We start from the raw sequence: 18,810 nt of genomic DNA, 5'->3' as shown, positions 1-18,810 counted from the left end.
ACCCACCTAGAAGTGCACCACTGCGAGTGCTGTGTTCCAGTAATCTTGGTAGCATGTTCTGTAACTGCGTAATGCTGTAGTATGATAAGGTAGTTAGGTTGGTGCTCTGCTCCCAGCCATGCCAAGTGTGTGTGTGTGTGTGTGTGTGTCTCCGTCTGCCTGGGGACAGAAATATGCTTTTAGACTGCTCACACTCCATACGATCCCTATTGCCAACTTTGGCAATGCTGATGATGTCACCCACCTAGACGTACATCTCTGCGAGTTCTGTGTCCCAGTAATCTCGGTAGCGCATTCTCTAACTGCGTAATGCTGTAGTGTGATAAGGTAGTTAGGTCGGTGTTCTACTCCCAGCCATTCCAACTGTGTGTGTCTCCATCTGCCTGGGGACAGAAATCTGCTTTTAGACTGCTCACACTACATACAATCCCTATCGCCGACTTTGGCAATGCTGATGATGTCACCCACCTAGAAGTGCACCATTGCGAGTGCTGTGTTCCAGTAATCTTGGTAGCATGTTCTGTAACTGCGTAATGCTGTAGTATGATAAGGTAGTTAGGTTGGTGCTCTGCTCCCAGCCATGCCAAGTGTGTGTGTGTGTGTCTCCGTCTGCCTGGGGACAGAAATATGCTTTTAGACTGCTCACACTCCATACGATCCCTATTGCCGACTTTGGCAATGCTGATGATGTCACCCACCTAGAAGTTCACCTCTGCGAGTGCTGTGTCCCAGTAATCTTGGTAGCGCATTCTGTAACTGCGTAATGCTGTAGTGTGATAATGTAGTTAGGTCGGTGTTCTACTCCCAGCCATGCCAACTGTGTGTGTGTGTGTGTCTCCGTCTGCCTGGGGACAGCAATATGCTTTTAGACTGCTCACACTCCATACAATCCCTATCACAGACTTTGGCAATGCTGAGGATGTAACCCAACTAGAAGTACACCTCTGCGAATGCTGTGTCCCAGTAATCTCAGTAGCTCATTCTGTAACTGCGTAATGCTGTAGTGTGATAAGCTAGTTAGGTCGGTGTTCTACTCCCAGCCATGCCAACTGTATGTGTGTCTCCGTCTGCATGGGGACAAAAATGTGCTTTTAGACTGCTCACACTCCCTACAATCCCTATCGCCGACTTTGGCAATGCTGAGGATGTCACCTACCTAGAAGTACACCTCTGCAAGTGCTGTGATCCAGTAATCTCAGTAGCGCGTTCTGTAACTGTGTAATGCTGTAGTGTGATAATGTAGTTAGGTCGGTGTTCTACTCCCAGCCATGCCAACCATGTGTGTGTCTCCATCTCATTGGGGACAGCAATATGCTTTTAGACTGCTCACACTCCATACAATCCCTATCACTGACTTTGGCAATGCTGATGATGTCACCCACCTAGAAGTATACCTCTGCGAGTGCTGTATCCCAGTAATCTCAGTAGCGTATTCTGTAACTGTGTAATGCTGTAGTGTGATAAGGTAGTTAGGTCAGTGTTCTACTCCCAGCCATATCATCTGTGTATGTGTGTGTGTGTCTCTGTCTGCCTGGGGACAGAAATATGCTTTTAGACTGCTCACACTCCTTACGATCCCTATCACCGACTTTGGCAATGCTGATGATGTCACCCACCTAGAAGTACACCTCTGCGAGTGCTGTGTCCCAGTAATCTTGGTAGCATGTTCTGTAACTGCATAATGCGGTAGTGTGATAATGTAGTTAGGTCGGTGTTCTACTTCCAGCCATGCCCCCTGTGTGTGTGTGTGTGTCTCCGTCTGCCTGGAGACAGCAATATGCTTTTAGACTGCTCACACTCCATACAATCCCTATCACAGACTTTGGAAATGCTGAGGATGTAACCCACCTAGAAGTACACCTCTGCGAGTGCTGTGTCCCAGTAATCTTGGTAGCATGTTCTGTAACTGCATAATGCGGTAGTGTGATAATGTAGTTAGGTCGGTGTTCTACTTCCAGCCATGCCCCCTGTGTGTGTGTGTGTGTCTCTGTCTGCCTGGGGACAGCAATATGCTTTTAGACTGCTCACACTCCATACAATCCCTATCGCTGACTTTGGCAATGCTGATGATGTCACCCACCTAGAAGTATACCTCTGCGAGTGCTGTATCCCAGTAATCTCAGTAGCGTATTCTGTAACTGTGTAATGCTGTAGTGTGATAAGGTAGTTAGGTCAGTGTTCTACTCCCAGCCATATCATCTGTGTATGTGTGTGTGTGTCTCTGTCTGCCTGGGGACAGAAATATGCTTTTAGACTGCTCACACTCCTTACGATCCCTATCACCGACTTTGGCAATGCTGATGATGTCACCCACCTAGAAGTACACCTCTGCGAGTGCTGTGTCCCAGTAATCTTGGTAGCATGTTCTGTAACTGCATAATGCGGTAGTGTGATAATGTAGTTAGGTCGGTGTTCTACTTCCAGCCATGCCCCCTGTGTGTGTGTGTGTCTCTGTCTGCCTGGGGACAGCAATATGCTTTTAGACTGCTCACACTCCATACAATCCCTATCACTGACTTTGGCAATGCTGATGATGTCACCCACCTAGAAGTACACCTCTGTGAGTTAGTAAACCCCTGGGAATGCTGTGTACCAGTAATCTCGGTAGCGCATTATGTAACTGTGTAATGATGTAGTGTGATAGAATAGACAGGTAGGTGTTCTATTCCAAGGTATAACCATTGTGTTTGTTTGACAATCATATCCTATGTTTTGGTGTCTGTGAGTGGCTAGCTACTGGATGTGTTGAGGAGCATGTTTTGTTGTTTTCCTATATAGTGGCCATAAATGTCACAATCAGCCAAGAGACTGGGCTGGCAAGACATACACATACATTCACCTATATGACTGGTGAGTAATGTCAGCAGCCCTAATCTTACCCTGAATACAGTCTGAACCCATGTTACACACAGAAACACACTTGCCTTGATATTAACACCAGTACATAATGCATGAGGTGCATGTGTTCTCCTTTTCATGCTTGTCTAATGCTTTGCTGTCGCGTAGATCACTGTTGAGATATACATTCTTTATCTATGTGTGTGTGTGTGTGTGTGTGTGTGTGTATATATACATATACATATATCTGTGGTCATTAGCACACATAAATCTACATGATGGAATACATGTCCTATACTGTTGAATGCCTGTGCTGGATGATCTGTACATGATAACCTCCGATGTATGTAGATCTGTCATGGCTTAGTGGTAAAGCACATCATCTGTGGTGTGCAGGGTCCTGGTTTCGAGCCTTGCAGAGGCCAGTTGTTTTGTTGCTGGGAAGAACAAGGGACATTGAATACGGTGATAGTAAGGCACTTTTAACCAGTTGCGTGTGGGTCTGCGCGACAGTAAGCAGTGGTTACTTTTGGGGAGGCTCAGTATGGGTCATGTAACTATGCATTAGAAGACAATACTATGCAAATGAGGTAGAAAATAGTGAATCCCATTTATCACCAGGGTGTGATGCAGGTCCCAAGAGTATATGTGTATAGATAGCCGTGTGCAGGACTCGAATATATGTGAAATCATGGGGGGGTGTGTCAGGCATACTGTACGTGGATTGGAGCCCTGTATCTCGGGATTGCTCCTAGCTTAGCACGCCTAAGCTAGGGGTGTGTCTATACCTGCCTAGTGCAATTGGGAGGGACAATGGCAGTAGGAGAGTAATCAAGGTGAACTAGCTGGGAAAACAGGTGATGTGTATAAGAATCAGCACATTACATGTCCAGCAGACCAGCCTAGCCCAGAACACTACTATAAAGGGAGCAAACACCTTCCCCTCAGGTTTTTCCACACTCTACACCACCGGTGTATACATGCGGGGAAATTTTACCACAGAAAACTACGACATGAGAAGGGCTGCAGCAGGCAACATAGACCAACATGTGCAAGAGTCTGAGGGTGGTGAGGATGTGAATGTTGCTGAACAACCCTCAGTGAGGAGACAGAGAAGAGTGTACAGACCTAGGGTAACCTACCAGGGGCTACATGAGCTGGAGATAGTGGAGTGCTATAGGGTGGACAGAGACCTCCTACAGCAGATTGTTGAGCTGTGCTGGCCACACTTGACACATCGAACAGGCCAAGGGGAACCCATCCCAGTGGATACCAAGGTATGTGTAGGCCTGGGTATGCTAGCCACAGGTACCTCCCAAAGCACAACTGGGGATATCATGGGGATCTCACAGGCATCTGCATCCAGGGTATTCCACCAGTTCCTGGATGCCATGTCAGCACATGCCAGTGAGCACGTACATTTCCTCAACACACATGAGGTGTTGACCAGCAATATGCGCCTCTTCCACCAAATGGCAGACTACCCTGGGGTAGAGGGTGCTATAGCCTGCACGCACATATGCATCAAAGCACCACCCGGTGAGCAGGGTAGGGCCTACATTAACCACAGGGGCATCCTATCCATCAACTGCCAGGTCATATGCGATGCCCAGGGCATTATACTGAATGTGTGTGCTGGCTGCCCTGGAAGCTATGATGATTCTGATATATGGCATCTGACGCAGCTGTACCACAGCTTTGCCAATATGGACATCCCCTACGGTCACCTAGTGGAGGATGCTGGGTACCCACTGGAGCCGTGGCTGATGACACCCATCAGAAATGCACACACACCTGAACAACGACGCCATAATGAGGCACATGCACAGGCCAGACATATAATAGAGCATGTGTTTGGGGTGCTCAGGTCACGGTTCTAGTGTCTGGACACATCCGGTGGAGCCTTGCATTATTCACCAGCTACATGCACACAAGTTGTTATGGTATGTGCTATGCTACACAGTATGATCCTGCAGAAACAGCTGCAGCAGGAACAGCATGCGGCAGGACCACACAGCCCCACACCAATGCCAAGGCCTGTACAGGCAGAGAGTGACTCAGAGGAGGAACAACCTGAGCCTGTCCGTGTAGGTGGAAGGAGGTGTGCCCAGTATGACCTGGCCTTGGCAAAGAGGCAACACATAGCATATGCACTGACACAGTAGGGACCCAGAGAATGTCACCATCTCTGACTCGCACAGACAGTAAAAGGGATGCCAAACATGACACTGCCTGTGCTCAGCCATGTATAGGGAGTGCACTATGTGCATCCGACATAGGCAGCCCTCCAGCACCATCCTCAGGTCTGGCATACCCTCAGGGTAAGTCAATCAACCTACCAATTGGCAGATGTATTAGAATGTGTTGGTACCTGTAGTTATGCTATGGATGTGAGCATGCAAGGGAATTTGGTGTCCGAATGTTAAGGCAGCAGACAGTAGATGTCCATAGTGGCACCATGACATCTGTAGCACATACAGGGGTCACCATAGTAGCCAGTAGTACACAGGGTGTCATAACCCACTGCGGGTAATGGGCTGAGCATCATGTGTGTCCATACAGCCCACACAAGTCTCAGCCAGCTGGACAGGTGTAGACCAACACAAACAAATGCTGAACTATGGCCTCTGAATGTGCCCTATGGGTAACCCCTCCCACAACCCCACACAGATAGACTACAGCAGGCCAGGCAGTTTGGATGTAGGTTTTGAAGGTTAGGAAGTCAGAAACTAATATGTTGGTAATTAAAGCTAAGATCTGTAGTACACCGGTATGCCTCTAGCCAGCATAATAGGTAGGTCTACACACTGAAATGGAGTGCCTGACATACCAGTACAGTACTAGCAAATGTGTACATGTATCAGGTGTGCACCCCATCCAATGTACACATATAGGAACAGTCAGGTGTGCCCCCAATGTGTAGGAATTTAGATACAGTTGAGTGTCCCCCCCCGTTATGCAGAAATGTAGCAGCAGTCAATGTTACATGACTGATGGATACCCTGCAGACACAGCATGCTACCTGTCAGTGTACAACGCAAATGTCAACAACACATTACAGACTACCTAGACATGTAACACATGCGATACTGCTGGCCATGCTCCCACACTTAATGGTATGATGGCATGTCAGTTGACAACATACTGAATGGTCATACTGGTCATGCTCACACACTTGAACACATCAAGGCCAGGTCTGCAAACACCAGTGGTCCAGACATATCTGACGGAACATTCCTATACTGCTGAATGACTGTGCTGTATGATATGTTTGTGTTACTGTCCGTTGTCTATATATCTTCCATGGCATATTGGTAATTCACATTAGCTGTGTGCTCAGGGCCCTGGTTCCAACACTTGCAAAGGACGTTCATTTGCTTGCAGAACAGAACATGGCCATTGGATACGGATGGAGTAAGGCACATTAAATCAGTTTAGGGATGGAGTAAGGCACATTAAATCAGTTTGGAGCTGTTGTGCATGGGTTTGCATGGTGTTAAGCACTGCTGACCTCTGGTTACAGCTTCTTACACTCGGTTAGCCTCTACATTGCTTTACCAGTGCAATATTCGCATACTGGTTGCCAATCACGTTTACAGCCCTCACTCACGCACTTGCACATGCACTGACATTGTTGCTTGCATGTGTCACTCACACCCCTGGGTGGGAGCGATGACCACAGTATTACCTTGTGATAACTATTACATTGGACTACATGACTACAGTATCGGGAATGGCTGCCCATTAGGCGATGGAATGGCATTCGACTGTATGGTATCGGCAGCCTGTCCAGTGAATTATTCATTTTATTTGTGCGTTCCTCATACAATCTGCTGTCGTCTGGCTGATACATGGGTTCTGATGCTCTTTAGTACAGACAAGTAATTGGCTCTTGGGAGCCACATCCATCTGCCAAGTCATGCTAGCGCATACATATTGTAGGTTTGACACCTTGTCAATTGTCCAAGGTGGGGCTTTAGGGTTAACATCTGTCCCACTTTGCGAGGGACAGTCCTTCTTTAGGCAGTTGTGTCCTTTGGAAATTATCAAGACATAGCAAATGTCCTGTTTACAGGACAATATTATATTCTACGTTTCTTTAATAGTTACATGAAACAGTTATTTTATATATATATATATATATATATATATATATATATATATATGTGTACATATAATACTTTCATATATGTACATTACCTTACATTATTATGTACAAGCTAACAATTAGCAGGGCTGTTTCCGTGAACACTAAACTAGTATGGGAATGCAGTAATTCAGGCATTAAAAATCTACCTGACATGCTTTGGGTAGTACACATCCTATATTGCCTTTATATTGATTCCTACTATTACATGTTATATTTATTTTAGCACTATGTTCTTGTATGAGAGTTGTGGCTTAGTGGTAGGTCATACAGACTAGTGTTACAGAGGTCCTGGGTTCGAGACTGACAGTGGGAATTTATTTTTCTTTCCAAATGAGTACAGGACCTGTCAATCAAAAGTGCCAAAGGCACTTTTAGGCACTTAAAACCAGGTCTGTGCTCGTTTGTGCGGAGCTCACGCATGCGCACTGGCGGTGAGCTCCGCGCACACAAGCGCACACCCACGCTATTTTCTTTGAAAGAAAAGAAAAAGGGGTGACAGGAAAGTGGTGAAAAAGGGGTCACAAAGAGGGTAAGACAGTAGGGAAACAAGCTTGGAATTTGCAGGAAGGATGTAGGTGAGGCCCATAGCTGCCCATGTCTTACCCAGCAACAGCTGTGCATTTGTATGCAATTTGGTGTGACATTTGGAACCTTCCACCCCTGAGAGAGGTGTCAGGACAACATTAATACCTGTTGTACAGCCAATTGTAATTAAAAGTTTCGATGTCCAGCGGACATGTGTGCAACATGGACAGCTATGTATGGGGCATAATTTTTTTGTGGGTACAGAGTGCCCTTTTTTTTTTTATCAGGTGAGAGTGGTATGTCAGGTGAGGTAGTCAGTATAGCTGGGGAGGTAGGTTGGGTAGGTTAACAGACAAGACAGACAAGACGCATACAGGGGCGGTGTATGACACATGTGGGGGGGGTTACACAATTGACGGGGATGGAGGTTGGGATATCCAGGGCACATGAGCCCACAGATGGCAACAGTGGAACTGATATCCACACCCATAGGCAGTTGCCACTGTTCCTTCACAGGACGGGGGTGTGCTGGGAGCTGTACAGGCGGGGCAACGGGCATGCCCGTAAGCTGTGCCACCCAGGCCTCAAGCTGGCGTAGGGGCCCAAGAACAGAGTCTTGGATCTCCCTTCGCACCACAGACCGGATACCTTGGAGGGTGAGTGGACGAGCTCCTCTGGCCACGCTTGCAGAGGGGGGATGGGCCCCATCCCCTGCAGCGCTTCTACCCGAAGGTGGCACAGGGCCACCGGAGGAGGGTCCAGCCTGGGCACTAGTGCCAGGTGCAGTCGCCAGCTGAGGTGGGAGAGGTGGGTCCGCTGGGACCTGCCTTCCCAAGTGTTCTAGGTTTGTGGGTATGTGATGTTAGTTTGGGTTAGTGGCATATTATTCCATTCAAATTAGTTGTAACAGCATGCATTGGTATTCCCATTAAACAAACACCCAGATATTAACACCATTGAACAACGGGCATATCAATATCACATGCATTATTTGAACAGAAATACACAATCAAACAACATGCAGGGTTGATTAATGGCAACAGGCCATCAGGTTTGCAGGTTTGCAGGTATGAACGGGGCACATGCAACAACAGACATGCATATATTTTTTGAAACAGGACAAATGTCCATGGTTAATGAAATATTCACATACCAATATTTAGTGAGTTTTTTAATTTGCAATTATAGGGTGGGGTGGTGAAAAAAATGATGACACATTCATAAATTATACATTGATATACATTTGTAATAGAAACACAATGAACTTGTGGGTGATAGTTTCCAAATGATTTTTAATTGACTGTCATGCTAGACCTGTTACAGATACATCACTATCCTAGTTACTTTGAATTTGATCAGATACATCATCCTGCTACACTTTGATGACAGGGCAGGGGACAACTATGGATGTTTAGTATGTCAGACAATCATTCATTCTATCTGCAACTTGTTGACTGTCATCACCATATACAGATTTTGGCCTGAACATTCCAGATTCAGACACACTGACATCAGTTTGGGATGTTAAGTTTTAATTCCCACATGCATTTAGTTCTGTAGAACCACACTGACGCCTATATATTCAGGAGTTATTACTACTTTATTCATTGATGCATGACCCTTTCTGTCACTCTCACACATCCTGCAATTTCACAGTTCAGGTTGGTACTTCTAGGCTTTGTTCACATATTAGACCTGTGGTGATTCCAACACTTTCTAGCAGCCTCACTTCTGTCATGATTCAGCATTTCAACAGGGGATATATCTCACATGTGATTACCTCAGATTCTGAAGCTGTACTCTTGAGACTACTGCAGGTTATACTACATTTAATTAATGGTGGGACATCTGTATTACAGAACTATTTATTTCTATCAATTATATTTCCAGTTTCACTTGCATACTGATGAACTTGTTGCAGCCATACCTGCAGACTTTCACTTGTTGCTTGCACATTGTATTACTTTTAATCAATACACTGAAGTGTTCTGCTACATGCTACACTATAATATTTATTTACAAGTACCAGGTGGGGTTACTAACCTGCATGGTGGCGCAGCCGCACCAGCCTGCGGCCATGTCCTCGTCGATTCATAGAGCGGACACCTGCAGCTGTAATACAAAACAAGTAATATTGGGATACACATCTCCATAGTATCAGCTAGTTGAATTCCTTACATACATAAGTAAAATGCAACTTACTCAGTAGTGGGGCGTTGGGCATATCCCGGGCCTCCTGGATCCATTGGGTCAACTTGTCTTGCTTACATCGCTTCAGGTCCACATGGTGGTGACGGACCTGCTCACCAGTGCGTGGAATCCCAGTAGCACTAGTAAGATCATGAGCCAACTGGTCCCATGCCTCCGCCCTGTACGCTCCCCAGGAGACCTGGCCCTGCATGAGTTGGGCCTCATGATGGTGAACTAGGAGCCAGACCATGTATCTGGACTCCTCAATGCCCCACCGCTGTGCTCGAAAGCAACGTCCCTCCCCTACTCCACTCATTCTGCCTGCAGGTATATTCTACAATCGTTTCTGCTGTGTATTCCCGCCTATGGGGCTTATATATGCCGATTTTCCCGCACATTTCTATGATTGGCCATTTTGGAATTGCATCTACTTCACAGAAACTGCTTTATCATGCTCCATTCTGGATTATATCCTATATATATGCTATTTCTGCATTTCTAAGTACTGCTGTCATGGCTTAGTGGTTTAGTACCTTGACTCTAGTGCATGGTATCCTGGGTTCGAATCTGACCACTGATTTTTAATTTTATGACTGTCTAGGAATGAGTTGAGGACCTGTCAATCAAACATGCCAAAAGCACTTTTAAGCACTTAAAACCAGGTCTGAGCTCGTTTGCGCGGAGCTAACGCATGCGCACCAGTGGTTAGCTTGTGGGCGCGGCGTGCACATCTGCGCAAACGGTGTGCGCTGGCTTAAACCTTAATTGGCTAGTAACACACATGTTCAGCTAAGCACAGCTAGTTGCACACAATTTGAGCCTGTTAAACCGGTGCTTAGCTACGAGCAAGCAATTTGCAGCCTTTGAAACAATACTCAGTTACGGGCACTCTGTCTGACAGCAGCTTAGCTATTAGTACGTTTCTAAATATTTTATTATTGTATTACCTGATAATATATGCTCCATTTCATTCCATTTTAAAAAAGGAAATACTTTTACATTTGTACAATACTGTCAGGGGCCTTTTTAGTGCTTATTTACAAAAAAAAAAAAAAAGGTTGCTGTGTGGGCTCGAACCTTGCCTGCCTGCTCTTAAGCCGACAACTCTCCCGCTATGCTATTACTTCTTGGCTTACTTTGCATATTTAGTTCTTATATCCTTTTCCACTGACTGCTAACTGCAGTTGTGCTAGTAGCACACCCGCACACATGAGCGCACACAGTAGCAAACATTTATGGGGTTTAAAAAAAATAAAACAGTTTTTATTTTCATTTTATAACATCTGTTCACTTTTTACATTGCTGGTCTGTGGGGGCATGTGTTGTGTAGTGTGTTTATTCACATTTCCATGACTTCTCTTGTGGCTGTTTACTTTCAGCCATTCTAGCCTTCCGGGGGCGTGTCCGCTTGCAGGGCTTAGCCTACGGACACGCCCCCTACTCTCTTACATGGACCGTGTAAGAGTTACGGTGTGATTCAGCATGCCTCATGCACCTCATGCATATGCATGACATGCTGACATCACACCGTTTAACTGCAGCCTCCGTGTAAGAGTTATAACTCTTACACGGAGGCTTCCTGAATTTGGCCCATAATGTCTGCAGTCAGTAACTAACTTAATTCCGTGGAGCTGTATCTGTGCTTTCTGGCTTCTGCTGATTTTAATTTCAGTTTATCCATTACTGATGTTTGATGCAATGCATGATTTTGTATCTCATATCTCACAGGCTGCCAGCTGCAGTTAATTTTATTTTTATAAGCACAAATTGTATTTTAGTTTTGCACAAGTTTAAATATTAATATAAATAAAACACTATTGTTCTTCTGCTTATTTTGTGTTTTATTATCATAATTTGGTTGTCTGTTCAGTTTGTGTTTAAAAGTTGTAATCCCACAATTTCACTGGAGTGGGTGAGGTTACATAATTATGTATGCACATTTTATGTTAAGCAGTGTACAGATTTGTACCTATTTTTCATGGGCCTTTGTCCAGATTTTTGATGTTTCCAGGTTGAGAGGTATAGGTTCATAGGTTCATAGGTTTATACTAGGCTATCTGCCCTAAGGCATTTATAAGCCTAGCCCAAATTTTTGTGGCTTACGCCACCCCTTATATGAAAAAATACTGTGCCCATTAGTTTGTTGTGCCTCTGTCCAGCAGTGACACAGAGATGATTCCCGGGATAAACCTACGATCTCCCATCCACAGGTCAAGATTTCTCTTGAACAGAGCCAGCGAGGTGCTCTGCCTCACATGGACCGGGATTTTATTCCACAGCATAGGGAGTCTCTGAGTGATAAAACTATCCCTCCAGCACGTCCTATTTATATCCGTGCTAAGGTTTAAGTCGCTTGCTCTAGTGGTTTTGGTGGATTTGGATTTTTTGAGGTGGAGCAGGTGCATTAATTGCGGGTTGGACATGGCCTTGTATGTCAGGCACATGTCACCTCTGAGCAGACGGTATGCAACTGAATAGAGCTGGAGTTTCTTCAATCTGGCAGCATATGACAGATTTTGGAGTCCCTTTATCCTTTTGGTGAGGAACTTTTGGGGTCTCTCCAATTGCTGCAGATGTCGGGTGAGATACATCCCGAATGGGGCATTGTACTCGATCATTGGTCTGATAAGTGAAGAGTACAGGGGAACAATGACCTCACTAGATCTGGATGTGAATCCCTTCATGATCAGGTGGGCAATGTAGAAGGTATTTCTAACCACTTTAGCAATGTGAGTGTCAAAAGAAAGGCCACTGTCAACCTGGGTCCCCAGATCCCTGATAACCTCTTCTGTGCTTAGTGGATTGCCACCTGTATGGTAGCTTGGGGTTACCTTGTTTTTCCCGAAGGGTATGACTATACATTTTTTGGCGTTTAACTTCAGGCCATGGCTCTGGTACCAGCTATCTGTTTCCGTGAGTCCCTTCTGAAGGATATCCGTGTCCGATGCACTTTCCACTATGGCGCCCAGTTTGCAGTCATCTGCAAACTTTGTCAGCCAAAGTCCTCCCATGTTGGCCTGTACTTCTGAGAAGTAGATGCCGAACAATAGGGGGCCAAGGACTGAGCCCTGTGGGACACCACTTGTGACCGGCTTGGAGTCTGACATAACGCCAGCAACTCTAACCCTGTGGGTTCTGTCCTTAAGCCAGCTTGCAACCCATCTTGTGACATATGGGTTTACATTTAAGCTGGTAAGTTTTTCTACAATACCCGAGTGGGGTATTGTGTCGAAAGCCTTTGCAAGGTCAAGGTAGGCTGTATGGACTGCCTTTCCCTCATCAATGGCCTTGGTGACTGTTTCGAAGAAGTCAACCAAGTTCAAAAGGCATGATCTGCCCTTGACGAAGCCAAACTGGGTCGGGTCCAATGTCTGCAAGTCCCGTATATCTTTGTTTATGAGCTCCATTATAATCCTCTCCATAGCTTTGCAGACTAGACTTGTTAAGCTTATGGGGCGGTAATTACCAGGGTCCATAGAGGCACCGCCTTTGTGGAGTGGGACCACAGTTGCCGTACGCCACTCCCTGGGCACGTATCCTGTGGTAAGGCTGAGATTAAACAGCTGCCTTATGCGCGGGTTTAATTCCTCATTTAGCTCATGTAGCACACAGCCGGGGACACCATCCGGTCCCATTGATGCTGTGTTTTTAGCTTTAGAGAGAGCAGCTTTCACCTGCACATTTGAGATGTCTGGGAGGCTACACTCCGCTGGGATAGTTATCTCTCCTTTAGGGGGGGAGAGGGGGTGAAGTTTGCACTGAACCTGTCTGCCAGTATGTTGGCAATGTCTGTGGGTTCAGTGATTTTTGTATCATTTTGGACTAATTCTGAGCATATCTGGGAGTTTCCACCCAGGTTCCTGACATAGCTGAAAAAGGCCTTATGATTGTCCTTTGAATCCATGGCAATTTTTCTCTCAAAATTGGCCTTAGTTGATTTTATGAGTGCTCGTATTTCTTTACTAATAATGATCAGGGGTGACTTCCCTTTTATGGATTTTGTTCTATCATGTAATAGCTTTCTCCTCTTATTGTAAAGCTTGTTAATGGCTGGGGTCCACCAGACTGGATGTTTGCCCTTTGTGGAAAGAGTCTTGGTTTTATTTGGAATTGCCTGATCCATGCAGTCCTGGAGGTGTTCATAGAAGGCATTTGTAAGGGCTTCCACAGCTTGGGTTGTGGTTTCCACTGGCTCAGGGGCCTTGAAGGATACCACACCAGTCTTGAGTAGTGTGAAGTTTGCTATAGAGAAGTTCTTCACTGTGGTCTTTTTTGTTTGGGGTGGGGGCGGGATGTGGATTTCCAGTGAGATTAGTTTATGATCAGATCTCACCAATGAGGGATATATTTCCGGTGTGGAGCATTTTGTCCCCATGTTTGTGATAATGAGATCTAGTATATTTTCTCCTCTTGTGGGAACAGTGACTAGCTGTTCCATGGCATTTGAATTTATGAACTCCAGGAACCGTTGGGCTAGAAAGTTAGGGCTTGAGTAATGTTCCCAGTCTATATTCGGGTAGTTGAAGTCACCCAATATGATGGTGTTTGGAGATACATTTATACCCTCCAGTGTCTTCAGGAAGGCTGTGTGGGGTTCCTGAGTTTGAGATGGTGGCCTGTAGCATTATACAATTTGTAGAGCAGTTTTGCCTATGGTTAGTTGCACCTGGATGGTTTCTGAAGCTTTGTGCGTTGCCACCAACCTGGAGGTGTGGGTATCCTTTATGAATATGGATACACCCCCTCCTTTTGTGGTGTGGTCCGGGTTTTGGGGCCGGAACACATGATATGAGGTAAAACCTAATAGTGCCGGGGTGCTCTCAGGAGCCTTAAACCAGGTTTCAGTTACAGCACAGACATCGATGTTCTCCATACTGAGAAGGGCCTCGAGTGCGTGCATTTTGAGATTTAGACTTCTGGCATTGAGCAGCATTACCCTCAGTTTCTTCCCATTTTTGTTTTCTAGGGTGGTAGGTTTAGAATTTGAGCCTTGCCTAAAAAAGGCACTATGGGGGTGGCAAGAGCCTTAGCCAATATCCGAATCCCAGGGTGACAGGTGCAAGCCGTCCCTTGAAGCAGCGTGGCTTGTCAAGCATGTCATCCCAGGCAGACAGACACTGGATCCCCTTTGAGTGACACCAGACATTAAGCCAATTGTTAAAGCTGATCATCTTGTCTCTATATTGTGGCATCATTCTTGGTGAAGGAAGGATACTGCTCAGGGTCAGGGTCATACCTGCCTGGGCTACATAATCAGAGAGCTCCTCTATGTCTCTTTTCATGTAGTCCAGGGAGGTACGTCTCAGGTCGTTCACACCAGCATGGACAATGACTGTGTCATATTTGTACTTGCCGTGGAGTGACCCGAGTGCTTGTGTTATGTGGCGGATTCTAGCGCCCGATAGGCAGCTTACTGTGACCCTCTCCTTGTTCAGCCTGGTGAGTGAGGCGTCAGTGTGTCTGACTATGGAGTCACCTATGACAAGTATGTTTGGTGTTGTATTTGGCCTTAAGGGCTGTGACTGCTTTGCACACTGCTTTTGTGGTTTATGTGTTGCTTGTGGGGTGTCTTGAGGTAGCAGTTGTTTGGGTGTCTGCTTTGGAGGCCTCTGCTGTTTAGGTAAATTTTTACTCAGAGCCTCCGAGTATGTCTTTGTGTGTTTATGTGTTTGATTCAGTGGTGTGGTAGCATTATGTGAGGCGGGTTTTGTGGTGTGTGTAGTTGCCTTCTCCTCCTGTCTGGTCTTGCCAGTCCTGAGTTGGGAGAGCTCAGCCTCCAGTTTGGCTAAATAGCTGCATCTCTCGCAAGTATTTGTGTTATGTATGTTAATAAAATAAGCAAACCTCTTACTACAAAAACTACAAGTGGCTTGCTACATTGTATTTTGGATACCAGGCTATACCATACATGGAGTGATGAAACGATAACTCTTCAGCCCTGCATGCAGATGCAATACTGGCATTCAGAATCTGAATACTAGTACTGGACAACCATCCATTGCTAACAAGACCCCCCTGACTCACTGCACCCAGGGCAGATGCCCCCTTTAGACCACCCTATCTACACTTCTGGTTCCTCTGGGGAGTAAGAGTTCATAGAGGGGAGTAGCCCTTGCACATAAGATGTGAATGCAGGGGAGGGGGAAATCAAAGAGTAGGTGATAAATGATAAAAATGTCCTTGGTGGAAGCAGTCAATGAGATGACCCCTCATGTTACCTGTAGGTTCCATGCTGGCTCCAACCTTGGAATGGAGATAGCTGATGGATCTGGCAGTGGAAGAGAGAACCGAGGTGAGCAGAAAATAATGAAGCAGAAGGCAAAAAAAAAAAAAAAAAAGAAAACAAAAGTGCGTTAGCTGGCTGTACATCAGCCGGGGCCTGTGGATTAATGCAGACAGGCAAAGGGAAAAGAAAAACGCTAGTATGATGAGGGAGAAGAATACTAGGATGGGACTGGGCAACAAAAGAGGGCTAATACTGCTCAGTCTGTCAAGCATAGGACACTAAATTGTTCTAAAAGAAGGTGAATATTAGACAACATATTAAATGAAGAGCCTCATCAAAACACAGTTTTTCTTCTGTAAGTATGTACTGCCTGCACTTCATTTGATTTACAGATTGCAGCCGAATAATTTCTGCTTATACCCACCCCCCCCCCCATTGGCAGTGCTCGTCTTAATAATTGTTTTCCATGATTCATTCATTCAGCTTCTCTTGGTTTACTGCTGCACTTTAATAATTGGCTTGTTCCCTGTAGCCTGGAGTAATTAATGAACTGGGTGTTGGCACACTCGATAGAGATATACACTTGGAAAAAGCAAAGACAGGGAATGGCTAGGTGAAAGTGCTATTAAAGCATTTACAACATACTAAGTATTTCTAACAGGCAGACTTAAAATTAATACATTTTAACAGCCACAAGCAACAGATATAAAGAGTTTAGAAATGTTTTGATAGAGTCATCCAGTTATATTTTGCAATTATCTACATAACCTGACAGGCTGTAGTAGTGTTCAATTTTTGCTCACCTGCTTTCTTTCATGGTTCTTCAGCAGCATGTTAACACAGTTTGCAGGCTTAGCTGGCATGACAAAGCCTGCATGAAATAGCCTTTGCTTCCAATCCAAATTTTAGAATTTGCTCAATCAGAACTTGATGCATTGTACCTGTGAAACGATGCAAGGATACTTTAAGCCAAAGTCAGTTATACAACTACAAATTCTGTTTTGCAGCCAGTGAATGTAAAACAGACAGATCAAAAACAGATACTGAGAAAATCTGTTCTCATATATGATTAAAAAGATACTACCAACCAGTTACAAAAATGTTCTGACAATTGTACTTTTCTTGAATCTCTTTATCATATCATAGTACTGTTTTTGTTTACTCCGACACACATGCATATATATATATATATATATATATATATATATATATATATATATATATATGTGTGTGTGTATATATATATATATATATATATATATATATATATATATATATATATATATATGTATATGTATGGGTCTACTTTTCTTTACCGAAAGCTGATTCTTTCGAAAAGAAAAGTACGACCCCATTTATGTGAAAGTGTACTTACACAAAAGTGCACTTTCGCGAATACCAGTTCTCCAAACTGGTAAAATAAACAAAAAGAAACACACTGCAGCACCAAAGCATGCTACAGTGGGGATAAGGGAATATACTTGTTTCCCCACTATAGTGCTATGTCGGAGTTAGTGTATATAAAATAGTGGGGGTGTGGGGGGGCACAGCTCCCCACCTTGGGGTTGCAGGGTGGCTTGCCCCCCTGCAAAACTGCTTTTGTAGTGTTTTTCTTTGTTTAAATTACCGGTTCGGTGAACCGGTATTCCCGAAAGTACACTTTCTTTTAAGTGCACTTTCTCTTAAATGGTTTCGTACTTTTATTTTTCAAAAGAATTAGCTTTCATGTTTTTTTCCCTTTATTAAATGGAAAGTGACTGGAGGCTGCTTGCAAGGAGAAAAACACCAGCAACAACAACAAAAACAGAGAAACAGAGAGAAAGATCCCCCCCCCCCACACACACACTGTTCAGAAAAAAAAAACATGCAAAGGCATAGCTTCATTTTCAAGTCTGTGAAAGGTAACTTACTACCTTTTTCTTATTGTTTGACTCTGAGTAAGTTACTTAATCAGACAGTATTTCTGGGATGAATTTAAATCAGGCCCATAGGGATCAGTGCTGTACTCCAGTAAACAAATACTAATATATAAAACATTAAAGGATTATCTTCTTTGTTTTTTTTTTTTTTTTTTTTTGCAATGAGTTGATAAATAAGATATGGAGTACAGTAGTTTATTATTATTGTCTAATTTTAAACTTGCAGGTTTTGTAATGTGGAAAATTACTTCACATGTGTATAACCAGGTGCACATATTTTATTTTTAGTGGTATATAAATGTATTTATTACAGTATATAGTATCAGACTTAATCCAAAATAATCAGGGAAACATCCCAGAATTGTGGTTTCTTTGTAAATGTTTTATTATTCATTAGTAACTGAAAGAATTAAAAGTTATATATTAGCATATATTCTGTGAAAATATGGCATCGGTACCCACAAAGGTTGTATTATTTATTATTTAGAATTTATGAAGCTCTGTCAAAAATTGCTACAAATTAAAACTAAAAATACTAAACAAAAGTTTCAGAAGCACCTGGGGAAGCAAGACCAGCAGTTAACATTTGTATTATCAACACGTTGGAAAAAAACAAGAGCAAGAGAGAGAGAGAGAGAGAGAATGTGTATGGACGTATATAAATTATTAAGTGATAGTCGAACTAAAGTAAGATTCATAAACAATTTAAATTAAGCATAATACAGCCCATCCTCTGAAATCCAGATAATGAATAAATAACTGTTTGTTCCTGAGGGCATGACTGAAGACTGCACTATGTGTTTCAACAGGCTGCGCTGATTGGAATAAGTAGTAAACATGTTTAGGCATAGTGCCTCACAAGCAGTACATGTATCAGCTATGTTTTGTCTGTTTGTTTTAAATGTAACCCTCCATCCTGTCCTCGCCTGTATAAACAACATTATCTCCATATTAAGGGTAGA

At 44.2% G+C, this 18,810-nt stretch overlaps 1 long non-coding RNA gene across 1 annotated transcript in view; it reads right to left on the bottom strand.

Moving 5' to 3' along the window:
* LOC122810923 overlaps nt 1-18,810 on the bottom strand; it is a 199,040-nt gene that overhangs the window by 49,801 nt on the left and 130,429 nt on the right. The window contains exon 3 of the long non-coding RNA XR_006366153.1: nt 16,733-16,870. This is a non-coding gene — a long non-coding RNA (uncharacterized LOC122810923). The remainder of the gene's footprint in view (nt 1-16,732; nt 16,871-18,810) is intronic.

The sequence above is a fragment of the Protopterus annectens genome, chromosome 9.part0 (genome assembly GCF_019279795.1).
Source record: "Protopterus annectens isolate FY-2018-M chromosome 9.part0, PAN1.0, whole genome shotgun sequence".
NCBI classification, from domain to species: domain Eukaryota; kingdom Metazoa; phylum Chordata; order Ceratodontiformes; family Protopteridae; genus Protopterus; species Protopterus annectens.
This window is presented reverse-complemented; position numbering and strand designations above follow the sequence as displayed.